Below are 13,712 nucleotides of genomic sequence, written 5' to 3'. Positions count from 1 at the left end.
CTCTCCTTACATTCACACAGTACACAAGATGACAAGCAACACCATAACGAGGTCCAGGGAGCACTTCATGAAACAACACAATGAATCTCAAAACATGCTAGCTACAGAAAACACTATAAAGAGAACAAGTCTATTTTTGAGCCTTTAAACAGCTGTTCTACAGGCTCTTAGAATAAATAGGAGTAGAAAAATCCAAATAGGATTTCAAGTCTTCTTCCATAATGAGAGATCATTCATGAAACATGCCTGACTAGAAGACTTATCTGAAATATTCTCAGTCGACTCCAAAACCAATTCCACATTTAAGAACAGCAGTGGTGTACTCAGATACATGTGTGCTTATTAATACTCCTGATGGATTGATGACTCAGAAACTCTACAGAAATAACTTTTAATCAAGGTTATCAAACTGAATGTTGTCACAGACTAGAACACAGGTGGCCAACCTGTATATGCAGATATTAATGCTTGCAGGTAAGTATAACAGGATGTCACCTTCTGAAAAATTATTTGCAACTTATTGCACACATATACTGGGTCTCATATTAGGAAAGAAAGCTATACATTGGGGGGAAATATACATGCTTAGCTCATAAATTTAACACACTCAGTTTTGTTGAGGGAACACTTCTCTCCACCTCCTCCAAATTCATGCACTCTATTCTCCAGCCAAATTTCAAACATTATCCATGTTTGCTTGAACTCAAGAAAACAAAAACATTTGAGAGAGATAAAAGACATAATTTTGCTGCCACTTTCCTACCTCAAAAAGCTAGTATGAATTAAAAAATAATAATCTTTGATTAAAATACTTTGCTTGCTAGATTAAGTTTCATAGAGAAGTGAGAGCTTAATTAAAGAAACATTGCTGTAAAGTTGTATTCACGCCATCTCCTGACTACAATTTCTCCACATCACTACAACAAGACGTCCTTTTTTAAATACATAGGGAGTAAAAAGAAGGCACCGGGTAATGTGGGGCCCCAGCAGGACATGCTTGGCAACCTGATGGTTGCACCAGATGATAAAGCTGACCTCTTTAACAAATTCTTTGCCTTCATATTTTTGAGCAGGAACTAGGACATCCCCCCCACCAGGATCCCGGATGAGAGGCACAGCCAGGCCCAGGGCTAGAGAGGACCTAGTCAGGGAACTTCTGGTGGGACTGGACATCTTCAAATCAGCAGGTCCGTATGATCTCCACCCCAGAGTGCTGAGGGAATTGGCAGAGGCCACTGTAGGACCACTGGCACAGCTCTACAAGCACTTGTGGTTGCTCTGGTGAGGTGCCAGAGGATTGGATTGGAAAAAAGGGCCAATGTGGTCTCCATTTTCAAAAAAGGGAAGAAGGAGGACCCAGGAAAATATAGGCCCATTAGTCTTACCTTGGTCCTGGGGAAGCTCTTTGAGAAAATTATCCAAGAACAGATCTGTGAGGGACCAGCAGGGGAGATTATGCTTAGGGGCAACCAACACGGGTTCATTAAAGGCAGGTCCTGTCAGACCAACCTGGTTGCCTTTTACAATCAGCTCATAAAATCCTTGGACACAGGTGTCGCGGTGAACGTAGCCTTTCTGGACTTTAAGAAGGCCTTCAACACTGTCTCTCACCCCATTCTCATTAAAAAAATTAGGCAACTGTGGCATCGATGCCTACACAGTCAGATGGGTCGCAAATTGGGTGGAGGGCTGCACCCAGAGAGTGGTGACGGATGGGTCATTTTTGACCTGGAGGGACGTGGGCAGTGGGGTTCCGCAGGGCTCGGTCCTCGGGCCCGCACTGTTCAACATCTTCGTCAGCGACTTGGATGAGGGGGTGAAAAGCACCTTATTCAAATTCGCAGATGACACTAAAATGTGGGGAGAAGTGGGCATGTTAGAAGGGAGGGACAGGCTACAACTAGATCTGGACAGGTTACAAGGGTGGGCAGATAAGAACAGGATAGGTTTCAATACTGACAAGTGCAAGGTACTGCACCTGGGGAAGAAGAACCAGCAGCATACCTACAGGGTAGGGAACTCCCTTCTCATCAGCAAAGAGGCAGAAAAGGATCCTGAAGTCATTGATTCCAAGATGAACATGGGCCACCAGCGTGAGGACATGGACAGGAAGGCTAACTGCACCTTGTCATGCATCCACAGACGCATCATGAGCAGGTCCAAGGAGGTGATCCTCCCCCTCTATGCGACGCTAGAATACTGCGTCCAGTTCTGGGTGCCACACTTCAGGAGGGATATGGACAGCATTGAGAGGGTCCAAAGGAGGACCACTCGATTGATCAGGGGGCAGCAGGGCAGGCCTTACAAGAAGAGGCTATGGGACCTGAATCTGTTCAGCCTCCACAAGAGAAGGCTGAGTGGGGATCTGGTGGCTGTCTACAAACTTACCAAGGTGGGCCAGCAGGAAACAGGAGAGACCCTGTTCCCCTGAGCACTACTGGGAATAACTAGGAATAATGGCCATAAGTTGACAGAGTAGGTTCAGGCTGGACATCAGGAGGCGCTACTTCACAGTCGGGGCGGCCAGGATCTGGAACCAACTTCAAAAGGAGGCTAGATAAATCACCTAGTTGGAGTCATTTGACCCCAGCATTCTTTCCTGCCATGGCAGGGGGTCGGACTAGATGATCTGCTCAGGTCCCTTCCGACCCTACCTACTATGAAACTATGCCATACACTCTGCTCTTGTACACTGAAATAAAATGCGTTTCTGATCAAGAGAGCGGTATATTGTCCAACCTACCTAATCCATCTCTCTTGATGCCTGGAAGTGCCTATTTTTCTACGCCCCTAACTTTAATAAGCATATTAAACTGGCTTGAAAAAAATAAATGGCTATGATCTCCAAAAGGTATCAAGACTCTACATCAGTGGTTCCCAATCTTATTAGGCTCAAGGAACACCTTGGAAAATGCCAGCTCTTAGTTTCTACACATTTTCTGAGTACAGAAAGATAAAACAATTCTTCTCTTGCAATCAACTCAGAAAGCTCACAGCCTGTCAGAACGCTTTTTACACAAGGATTCCTCTTTGCAATCAAGGATTATCTTGTGAATCTTGTTTGCACACCTAAACAGTGCTAACATTATGTAGCACCCCATATCACCCTTACAAGGATCACAAGGTACCCTAGGGTCCTGCAGAATCACTGCCCTAACTGAAAGTAGAAATGAAGCACAGATGGTCACGCTGCTAAAAATCATTTGGTAGCTGTTTGTACAGGCTGCAACTAAATTCCATTTTTGCATTGGTGTGGAAAGAAGGTCATACCAAAGCAGGTACTTCATACAGAGTAGGGATGTGAAAGGTTAAATAGTTAACCTTGCACTGATAAGTGCAGCGATAACTAGGGGTGCACTGATAAAGATTTTTTTGGTTGATACTGATGGCCAAGTATTAACCAGCCATATTATAGTTTCATAGTTTGTAGGGTCGGAAGGGACCTGAGCAGATCATCTAGTCCGACCCCCTGCCATGGCAGGAAAGAATACCCAGCAAGATGTTCATCCTCTTAAACACCCCCAGGGTAGGAGCCTGCACCACTTCTCTTGGAAGCTGGTTCCAGACCCTAGCCACCCTGACTGTGAAGTAGCGCCTCCTGATATCTAACCTAAACCTACCCTCTGCCAGCTTGTGACCGTTATTCCTGGTCACTCCTGGTGGTGCTCGGGGAAACAGTGATTTCCCCAGTGCCTGCTGATCCCCCCTGACTAGTTTATAACAGGCCACAAGATCCCCCCTCAGCCTTCTCTTTTGGAGGCTGAACAGGTTCAGGTCCCGCAGCCTCTCCTCATAGGGCCTGCCCTGCTGTCCCCTGATCATACGAGTGGCCCTCCTCTGGACCCTCTCCATGCTGTCCACATCCCTCTTGAAGTGCGGTGCCCAGAATTGGACGCAGTACTCCAGCTGCGGCCTGACCAGTGCCGCATAGAGGGGGAAGATCACCTCCTTGGACCTGCTCGAGATGCATCTGTGGATGCATGCCAAGGTGTGGTTGGCCTTCCTGACTGCCTCTCCACACTGCCGGCCCATGTTCATCTTGGAGTCAATGATGACCCCCAGATCCCTTTCTGCCTCCGTGCTGATAAAAGGGGAGTTCCCCAACCTGTAGGTATGGTGCCGGTTGTTCCTCCTGAGGTGCATCACCTTGCACTTGTCTGTGTTGAAACCCATCCTATTCTTGTCCACCCACCCTTGTAACCTGTCGAGGTCTGCTTGTAGCCTGTTGCATCCTTCCAATGTACCCACGTCCCCCCACATCTTAGTGTCATCAGCAAATTTGAACAGGGTGCTTTTTACCCCCTCATCCAAATCACTGATGAAGATGTTGAACAGTGTGGGCCCGAGGACCGAGTCCTGCGGAACCCCACTGCCCACGTCTTTCCAGGTTGAGAAGGACCCATCCACTACCACCCTCTGGGTGCGGCCCTCCAGCCAGTTGGCGACCCATTTGACTGTGTGGGTGTCTACACCACAGCCCCCCAGTTTCTTAATGAGAACGGGGTGAGAGAGTGTCAAAAGCCTTCCGGAAGTCCAGGAAGATTATATCCACTGCTACCCCTGCGTCTAACGATCTGGTGATCTGATCGTAAAAGGCCACCAGGTTGGTCTGACAGGACCTTCAATGATCTGATTGCTGATATGCAGCCCAGCAGCTTGGAGAGCAGCACCCTACAGGTAAGTCTGTGGGGAAGGGAAGGGGCATGGGAGGGTAGTTCAAGGCCCTCACAGTGAGGGAGAGAGTGGGGCTGGGGTAAGAGCTGCCCAGCTGGGGCAAGGTGGGGCACAGCATGGAGCTGTGGATGGGTTGGAGGGCAGCTCCCTGCCCTGCATACACCCCTGGGGAGACATGAGGCCATGTGCCCCCCAAATTTGTGTGTGGGGCAAGGGCGGGCTGCCTACTGTGGGCTCAGGGCTAGGGGCTTCACTGGCTTCTTTCCAGTGGGGGGCTGGGCTAGGGCAGAGCTCAGAGTGGGTGGTAGAGGCACTAGGAGCATGGGCTACAGGGTAAGCTCCCCCATAACCCCTCCTCTAAGCTCCACCACCACCTGCCCTGCCTCGAGCACAGCCCTGCCTCAACCTCACCCTGTGGGAAAGAGGCCAGCGCAGCCTCTGGCCCTGAGCCCACAGTGCCTGTCCTCACCCCACACGAGTCGGGGGGGGGGGGAAAAACATGCCCCCCATGCCTCCCCTAGGGGTGTGCAGGGCAGGGGGCCACCCCCCTGCCCATCACCCCAGACAAGCCACCTACGACTCTGCCCCAGACCCCTCCCTGTCCCAGCTGGGAAGTGCCAGCTCCTGCCCTGCCCCTGCTCCACCCCCACCCCCTCCCTCACCATGGGGGCCGTTATCTGCCCCTCCACAGACTTACCAGCTGCTCTCCAAGCTGGCAGGCTGCATTCCTTGCCATGTACATGCCGCGGCTGTGTGCATGCATGTGGCATTTGTCAGTGACATTATCAGTCACATTGTCCAAAAAAAGCCGAATGCTGATAATGCCAATTTTCCTTTTATTGGTGCCGATACATTGGTGCACCTCTAGTGATAAGCTGTTAGCTTACTGGCTAGCCTTTAGCTTGGAGCAAGCACAATCTGGCAGAGAAGGGAGAAGGAAGTGGCGTGTGTGGGGGGGAAAACGTACTGTGTCTCAACAGGAATCAGGGGGCAGCATGGCAGGCAGGAAGGAGGAGAACAGGAGTAGGAGGGAGAGGGAAACTAGTACCCATAACCTGAGAGGAAAACAGTTAACACCCTAATGCCAACGGATCCTGGTTTTCTCAGTTTAAAAATTTCAAATTTTCTGATTAATAAAGTATACAAGTTCTCTGATAAAAAGCCCCTGAAAAAATGAAATGCCCCCCCACCCCACACGCAAACAAACGTATCAGTTGAACAGAATGTTTTATTGATATATTTACAATTTTAAAGAAGTTTGGAAGCTTATCAGTGCCTCGATCACTATAATTAAATAAATTCAAAATACCTATATATGTTTTGGTGTTTGCCTTTGGTTTTTTATCATGGAAAAAAAATCAGAGCTCCCCCTGACTCTTTTGATCACAAGAATGCGGGTCCAGCTGCAGCTTCCCCTCCACTGCTTTGTGATGCTGCCCAGCCCCATATGGTAGTACCCTTCATTCCCAAACCACAGCCCCCTCCTTCTCCCCTGCAGATAGCAAAGTGGGAATGGAGACGAGCAGAGCCTGTAGGGATGGGGAAAGATGTAGGTTTCCCACTGAGGACTGGGGCTGTCCACACCAGCTGCACCACCATGGCAAGGCTCCTCCTGGTTACCCAACAGCAGCTGGGGCAGTGGCAGTAGTGCGAAATTATGTTCCCCCCACTGCTGCTGGGTGACCAAGGGGCACCTTGCCATGGCAGCGCAACTGATGCAGGGGTCCCAGTGGCAGCAGCACTGGGCCTCCTCATTTCAGTCTGTCCTCCAGCATCAGAGGCCCTGGGGTGGAGGAGAGGGGGAGGGTGGAGGGGGAGGAGGGTAGCAAAGCAGGGAGCCCCAAGCCCACAGTGGGCAGCCCGTATCCTCCCCAACCCAATGGCCATAAGCAGGGAGCCCCAAGCCCACAGGGGGCAGCCCGTATCCTCCCCAACCCAATGGCCATAGCCTCCCCTGCTCCTGCCCCTGCCCCCTCTGTCACCCCCTGGACAAGCCATCCCTGGTTCCATCCCGTTTCCCCAGACAGGTCCCGCACCCATGCATTTATACCCTGGCTGGGCAGCACCCCTAGCCCCACTCCCTCCCTAACCATGGCCACCTTAATCTGGCCCCCCACACATTGCCTATGCCTCCCCTGCTCCCCACCCACCCCAGCATTGCCTATGCCCCTTTCACCCACAGGCTTACCAGCAGGCAGCTGGGAGAACTTCTTTCCACTGCTGCCTGGCTGTATTGCTGGCCACATGCAAGTGTGCACATGCACATAGTGCCCCCTGCATTCTGCTCCCCCCAGCCCCAAGCAGCCAGGACCTCTGCCAGCCTGCAAGGGGAAACCTGCAGATTCCCATGTTTTTTTCCTGTAAAGGAGAAAATCCTTGTTTTTCAACGGCAAAGGGAAACCCCAGATCCTTGCTAATAACTCATGAATTAAGTAAGTAGCTGCTCCTTCACAGATGCTCTCTCGCTCCCAACTCAGGGCTTCATGTAAGCTTTGTTGTCTGGCTAGGCTTGCCTCCTTTCCCCCTCTCCCTGGTCAAAGGGCTCTAGAAGCAGCCCCTAGCATCAGCTCAGTTAATCATTTAAGCAATATAATTAGAGGAGGTTCAAGAACATTTTTTAAATGATATTTACATCCATAATACAAAGAAGAATGAAGCTCTCTCGAATAATTACTCCAGTTAAAAGATTATATTAAAAAGATTTCTGGGTGGCATAAGATGAGCAGAAAATACCTGAAATCCCAATATTTGTTGTACATCTGCAGAATTATCAATTCTAGCTGTGCCAATGTTTTCCAGGTTGCAGAAAGGTAAAGGTAAACGAAAGACCAAGTTTGTTGAGTACATATGTTTATATAAAAGTTTGTTTGCATTGTTCTTTAGCAGCAAGACCATTTGAAGTGATTTTCTGAAGTGTCAATAATAAAAAATTAAACTCTGCAGACCAAGAGCAAATAAAGTGGGAAAAATACTTTCTTGGAAGAAAATTCTTATATTAGATGCTACCTTTTCCAGTAATTCATTATAATGAATACTTCAGCAAATACCTCACTTAATAAGCCAGCATTTTAAGTATTTACTGTGCTTCCCACAATTCTGCCTTCCTGCAGTTTCAGTTCCCAGTATAAGTACTGCTACAAAAATTCACTGGACCATTTGACCAGTAGTCGCGCATGCAGTTTTATATTGCAACAGCAGCATATGGCTGTATTTGAGTGCCTATGCATATTGTGATGAGGACTGTATAAGCATTGGAACGCAGTGTGGGGCCAGATGTAAAACCTACTGCCAAATACAAATCAAGATTCCAAGATAAACTGTATTATTCTCCTGTAGCAGTTGCCTGTCTTAAGAAAAACTTGGAACTAGTCATTTCTAGAGATTTCTTCCTGTTTCACTGAAGAAACATCTAGATTTAAATTACAGATTTCAATAAGTATAGTTTAGGTTGCAAGTCAGTTGCAATGAGAGAGAGACAAGGATATCACAACCACTTGCAGATTTTTCTTCCATTAGATTTTGCAGGAATCCACTGAAAGGTTCAGCGAACAAAGTCGCAAACTGTTATGCCACTAAAAGAATGGCATATTTTAATTCTCAGCATACAACAACTCTCCCTCTTCAACTTTGTACTTGGAAAATGGATTGTGGAATGTCTTCCAGTCTCATGAAGAACAATCTACTATAGGACAACGTACGACAAGAACATATGCGAGCAGAGTATCAGTTTTTACTTATTCATTTACCTTCATGAACAGAAATTCAACAGAAATTAGTAATTATAAATACACTTTGTTAAAAAAGAAAAAGAAACTATTTGACAACTAAATAGTAAAAAAAAAATACAGTATGAAACAAATAAAAACATGCTATTAATTTGAATGTTAAGATATTTTAACTTATTATTTAAGCTAAGATAGTTAATTTTTTATACTTTTGTTAAAAATCAGGAAAAGTATTATTCTTACTCATGAAGACAGTCTAATATTTTGCTTGCTGACTGAGCAATGGTTCCCAGAATTCGAAGTTTTCTGCAAGACTATTTAACCAAGTCTGCCTGAATTGGTTTTCAAAGACTAAAATGGTAGCAGAAAGGCTACACTGAAAGCCAGTGTCAGTTCAACCTATTTACTGTGATGCTCCACAAAAACTTATTTTACAGCAGAGAAGGCCACGGTCCTTCCATACATGGACAGTGTGCACTAAGTACCTTTTCTGAAGTACCAGAAATAGTTAAAAATCGTATTTAAAAAGAAACATACAATTTTCCTTTTTGATATCTTTTCAGCATCCACACTTTCTGGCAACTAAATACATACATGTGTATTGTAAGATTTTTTGTAATCTAGGACATGCAGAAGATGAGAATGCATGAAATGGAGATCTGTTCCCCTGAGGTATGTTCAGGATCACATGCTGTTTCTTAATTTGTGCAATGGAACATTAAAAACCACAAGCCAATCCCACAGATGTTCCTGAAAGCATCGAGACATGCTTACGTGCCTTTCTGTGCAATCCATCAATATCATTCTTGTCCTTCCTATCCCACATACCCACTCATAACATGCTCCAAAGTTGCTTACCACAAAGCAGAAGGGCAAGTCAGTTTGTGAGGGACTGCTGAAATGGAATGTAACTTGTATTAAAACTATCTACAGTATACTAGTTCTCTAGACTGACAAGATCAAACGTCTGTCCAGCACCTTTTAACAAGCATCTAACAGATTCTGAAACAACCAGTTACTTGTTCTGGCTGTTTAGTGGGAAGGCACTACAAGCACCCGAGTAGTGTATTCAGTATTTAGCAATTTATGGCATGAGTGCTCTTGCTATCTTAATATGCGTCCCTATATTAATGACCAGAAGTGCAAAAAGGGAATTTAAAACCACATTACGCTTCTATACATTACTTCTATTACATCATCAAAATTAAAAAAATGACTAGTGTAATAAGCATAGAATCATTAGAATAATGAAAATAAGTGGAGCCTAGATAAATTTTAAGACCATAACCTTCCCTCCTCCAAATGCAGTATTTTACAGAAAGATAAGCTCAAAATGTGCAATATATTTTTTAGGAGGAAACGTGTGGTTAGTTTAACCTTTTCTTAAAGGATGTTTCCACATACACACACACAGAGGAACTACAGTCTAAACTTATCTAATAAGAAACAAATATTACTTTAAAAATGTTGTTCTCTTCAGGAGGTCTGTTAGATAAAACACTAAAACTCAAAGCAAATAGGGAAGTCAGTCACTCCAAGATCTATTAATTTGCACCAGCTCTCCAAGAGTGGGGGAGGGGGGAAGAAAAATCAAGACAAGGTAGAAAGAACTGCATAACTCTAGTGTGCTTAGCTACCCTCAGAACAAGCTACCTAGAGACGTTGTGGAAACTCCATCATTGCAAGCCTTCAGATACACCCAAGATGTCATCCAAGTTTCTCACCCATACAACAGGGTAGGAATGACAACAGCCCAGTAGACAAGAAGCTTGATTTGCGTCCTGATATCATGATTATCAAAGACATCATTTTGGAGATGCCCAAAGACAGCACTGGCTGGTTTTATCCAGTGTTGAATATCATCATCTAGGATTACTTTTTAGTTTTAAAAGGGAAATGCATTTCTGGGTAGGGGAAATGCTCAACATTCTCCAAGGACTGCCCTCTAACTGTTATATGTGGGGGAACAGCTGGCTGGCTGGGGTGGATTAGTAAAGTATCTTGACTTTCATAAACTTGACAATGAGCCCAAACATCTCATGCTCTTTACAGAAGCAGTTGAAAGTGACCTGGAGTTTTGATTGAGTGGGCACACACAAGAATTGTCAGTCTACTAAAGTTCAGTAATGGAAGTGCTGGATTATATTGGATCTGGAATATAACTGGTTGATGTTAAAGAGGTTCCTGTCTCTGTGATACCAGATGCTGACTCCAGATGGAAATCTATCAGCAGTGAAGTGCAGAATAGCTGCAATTGTAGATGGAAAAGAGCACTGGTGCAATCACATATCTTTGCTCAACTCCAGTTCTAACAGTGAAGGGGTCTGTTTCTGAGCCACTGCATAGGATGGTTGCTGTCATGTGAAGAAGTCTGATGATGGTAACAAGTTTTGGTGGGCATTCAAATCTCATCAGGATCTTCCACTGGGCATCTCTGTTGAATGAATCAGAACGTTCAGGTCAATGAAGGCCAGGTAAAGATCTCCACGTTGCTCATGGCCTTCTTCTGCAACTGTCTAGCAACAATGACCATGTCTATTGCATCTTTGAATGATCCACACTGAAACTTGACCAGAATCTCTTTGGCAAGGGAAGCGAGTTTATTGAGAAAATCTGAAAGAGCATCTTCCCACTGTGGACAGGAATAAAACTGCCATAGTAACTGCTGCAATCTGATCCATCTCCCCTTTCGAATACAGTTCTGATTTTAGCAACTCTCAAGTCCCAGGAATGTTCATGTTTCTGGATTTTCAGAATAACAGCATGTAGCTGCTGAGAGTGTTTTATTCCACTGTGCCCATAAATTTCAGCTGATATTCCATCACTTGCTCAATGGCTTTCAAGGCATCTTGATAGGCTGGGCAAGTCTTCAAGGTAGTTTGTAATAGGGGGTTGTAGAGTGTCTTTGATGGGATTATCTGCAACATTAGAATCTTGGTTCAGAAACTCTTGAAAGAGTCCCTTCAACCATGCATTGATGTTGGAGCCATGCCTTCAAAAAATCTTCCATATCCATTGGAAGGACAGAAGAACGAACAGTGTTCCGACTCATGCAAACATGACCAGCACTGAAGCCATGTTTACATGGCATCAGCTTCTTTGGACAGGACTTGTCAAAAGGTTGCCTCACAACCAGCTCCCAAAACAAATCATAGAGCATTAGGGTTGGAAGGCACCTCAGGAGGTCATCTAGTCCAACACCCTGTTCAAGGCAGGATCATCCCCAGCTAGATCATCCCAGCTTTGTCTAGCCGGGTTTTAAAAACCTTCAAGGATGGAGATTACACCACCTCTCTGGGTAATCTGTTCCAGTGTTTTACTACCCTCTTAGTGAGAAAATATTTCCAAATATCTAACCTAAACTGCCCGTGCTGCAACTTGAGACCATTGCTCCCTGTTCTCTCATCTGCTACTGATGAGAACAGTTTAGCTCCATCCTCTTTTAAAACTCCTCTTCAGGTAGTTGAAGGTTGTTATGAAGTCCCCTCTCTCTTCTCACCTCTAAACTAAATAAGCCCAGTTCCCTCAGAAGTCATGTCCCCCAGCCCCTCACCATTTTTGTCATCCTCCACTGGGTCTTCTCCAGTTTGCCCACATCTTTTCTGTAGCAGAGGTCCCAAAACTCAACAGTACTCCAGATGTGGCCTCACCAGTGCTGAATACAGGCAAATAAATAACTTCCCTCAACCTGCTGGCAAAACTTATACTAATGCAGCCCAGTATTCCGTTAGCCTTTTGCGTTGGCTCACATTCAGCTTATTGTCCACTGTAACCCCCAGGTCCTTTTCTGTAGAGCTGCTGCCCAGCCACTCAACCCCCAGCCTATACTGGTGCATGGGATTGTTCCATCCTAAGTGCAGGACTCTGCACTTGTCTTTATTGAACCTCATGAGATTTCTTTTGGTCCAATCCTCCAATTTGTCTAGGTCACTCTGAATCCTAGCCCTATCCTCCAGCTTACCCTCCACCCCAGCTTGGTGGCATCTGCACTCTTGCTCAGGGTGCACTCTATGCTATCTTCCAAGTTGCCGATGAAGACATTGAACAAAATTGGCTCCCTGGGGCATTCCATTTGATAGTGGTTGCCAATTAGACATTGAGCCATTCATTACCATCTTCTAAGCCCAATGCTCCAGCCAGTTTTCTATCCACCTTATGGTCCATTCATTCAACCCCTACTTCCTTAGCTTGCCTGCAAGAATGTTATGGGAGACCGTATCAAAAGCCTCGCTAAAAATCAAGGTATAAAGATCTTATACTCCCAACTTGCCAATGGTTACTGCTCTAGTGGTGGCCAAAAGCAGAGATTCAAGAACACCTTGAAGACCAGTCTGAAGAAATGTGATATTAACCTCAATACCTGGGAGATTCAAACTCTGAATCATCCCCATATCAAGTTATAGCAAAACTTTGACCATTTTGAGCAAGGTCTCCTCACTATGGAGGCAAATAGGGAAGACACACAAAGGGTAAAAGCTGTAACCAGACATCACCAGGATCTGCTCCTCCCTTCTGAAACTGATTTGAGATCTGCATGTTTAACTGCAAACATGGCAGACAGTCTCTTCAGTAATCTCCAAACTCACTCAAATTGAAGACCTGCCAACAAGGTAAAACGTTCATCTAGAATAGTTTAGACAGGAATGATCCTGCAACGAGCACATCATTAGAAGTGACATCCTTTCCAGCACTAATTTTTCTATCGCATTGAAATGTGGTAGTTATTACATAATATCTTGAAGCAAGACAGGAATTCCTGCATATAACAAAATGCTTTTTAAAACCAAAGTATTACAATGTGTTACTTGTGGCATCATTACCACTTTTGCTAATAACGAAACACTTGGGTCAACATCAAAATAAGAAAGGATTCACTGTTACAAACTACACAAAGTAGCAGGCAATGTGAAGGTAAAAGACCTATTTTGGTTGAATGTTTGTTGCTTTCACCACCCAAAGAAAGCCTGGTGGCAAATAAAGCTAGAAACCAATTAAAGCCACAAAATGCAAGAAATAAATACTCGGCTGAATGGTCTGAGGCTCGAGTAAAATAATAAATGGTCATGTATAAACAACCATCTAACCAGGAAATGTGTAGTTGGGGAAAGTCCCTCTTTCACAAAGCAACTTCTTTATTGTTTTAGGCCATGCCCCAGCTCAGTACAAAGACTGGGCCTCAACCTGCCGGCTTGCTTTGAACAGTATGCAATTAGTCCCACTAGACAGAATTGGGGAATCAGGCCCTCTGTGAATACATCTCTTATGCATCAGCATCTGTGCTTTTTCCATTGTGTGCTCCAATAGTAAAATAAA

General features: G+C 45.3%; 1 protein-coding gene across 2 annotated transcripts in view; it reads right to left on the bottom strand.

Annotated features, from left to right (window-relative positions):
- TBC1D2B (TBC1 domain family member 2B) overlaps positions 1-13,712 on the bottom strand; it is a 63,705-nt gene that overhangs the window by 28,201 nt on the left and 21,792 nt on the right. The window lies entirely within an intron of this gene.

The sequence above is a fragment of the Crocodylus siamensis genome, chromosome 15, assembly GCF_052110815.1.
Source record: "Crocodylus siamensis isolate JL-2025a chromosome 15, ASM5211081v1, whole genome shotgun sequence".
Classification (NCBI taxonomy): domain Eukaryota; kingdom Metazoa; phylum Chordata; order Crocodylia; family Crocodylidae; genus Crocodylus; species Crocodylus siamensis.
The sequence above is the reverse complement of the archived record's forward strand: the minus strand, read 5'-3'. Positions and strand labels throughout refer to the sequence as shown.